Raw genomic sequence first — 1,364 nt, forward strand, 5'->3', positions numbered from 1 at the left:
CCCACTTGTGCTTCCAAATTTCTAATGGAAGACCTTGTTTCATTCATGAAACTTGCAGTGGCCTTGGATAGATCAGAGACTAAGTTTGCTAAATTAGAGGTATTTTGTTCAGAGTTCTCTGTCTGTTGCTGAGTGGATGATGGAAAAGGCTTGCTATTGCTAAACTTGTTTCTTCCACCATTATTAAAGCCTTGTTGAGGCCTTTGATCCTTCCATGAGAGATTTGGATGATTTCTCCATGATGAGTTATAGGTGTTTCCATAAGGTGCTTCTTGAGTACTGTTGGATGCAGCTTGCATTCCATTCAGACTCTCGGAAATCATATTGACTTGCTGAGTCAATATTTTCTTCTGAGCCAATATGGCATTCAGAGTATCAATTTCAAGAACTCCCTTCTTCATAGGCGTCCCATTACTGACAGGATTCCTCTCAGAAGTGTACGTGAACTGGTTATTAGCAACCATGTCAATGAGTTCTTGAGCTTCTGCAGGCGTTTTCTTTAGGTGAATGGATCCACCTGCAGAAGTATCCAATGATATCTTTGATAGCTCAGATAAACCATCATAGAATATATCCAGGATGGTCCATTCTAAAAGCATGTCAGAAGGACACTTTTTGGTCAACTGCTTGTATCTTTCCCAAGCTTCATAGAGGGATTCACCTTCTTTCTGTCTGAAGGTTTGAACATCCACTCTAAGCTTGCTCAGCTTTTGAGGAGGAAAGAACTTGGCTAAGAAAGCCATGACCAGCTTATCCCAAGAGTTCAGGCTATCTCTGGGTTGAGAGTCCAACCACACTCCAGCTCTGTCTCTTACAGCAAAAGGGAAAGGCATGAGCCTGTAGACTTCAGGATCTACTCCATTAGTCTTAACAGTATCACATATCTGCAAGAATTCAGTTAAGAACTGAAAAGGATCATCAGATGAAAGTCCATGAAACTTGCAGTTCTGCTGCATCAGAGAAACTAATTGAGGTTTCAGCTCAAAATTGTTTGCTCCAATGGCAGGAATGGAGATGCTTCTTCCATGTAAATTGGAATTAGGTGCAGTAAAGTCACCAAGCAATCTCCTTGCATTATTATTATTTTCGGCTGCCATCTCCTCTTCCTGTTCGAAAATTTCTGACAGGTGCTTGCTGGATAGTTGTAATTTAGCTTCTCTTAGTTTCCTCTTCAGAGTCCTTTCAGGTTCTGGATCTGCTTCAACAAGGATGTTCTTGTCCTTGCTCCTGCTCATATGACAAAGAAGAGGGCACAGAAAAATAATAATAATAGGGATCCTTTTTACCCAAGTATAGAGGTTCCCTTTAGGTGAGTGGAAGAAAAGGAGAAGAAAAGAAAGAGGGAATTTTCGAAAATTATTTTT

General features: G+C 40.5%; 1 non-coding gene across 1 annotated transcript; it reads left to right on the forward strand.

Moving 5' to 3' along the window:
• Positions 1-593: 593 nt before the first annotated feature.
• On the forward strand, positions 594-701 carry LOC112780577 (small nucleolar RNA R71). The gene has a single exon (XR_003191403.1). It is a non-coding gene; the product is annotated as a small nucleolar RNA R71 (small nucleolar RNA).
• The last annotated feature ends 663 nt before the right edge of the window (positions 702-1,364 follow it).

The sequence above is a fragment of the Arachis hypogaea genome, chromosome 19, assembly GCF_003086295.3.
Source record: "Arachis hypogaea cultivar Tifrunner chromosome 19, arahy.Tifrunner.gnm2.J5K5, whole genome shotgun sequence".
NCBI lineage: Eukaryota > Viridiplantae > Streptophyta > Magnoliopsida > Fabales > Fabaceae > Arachis > Arachis hypogaea.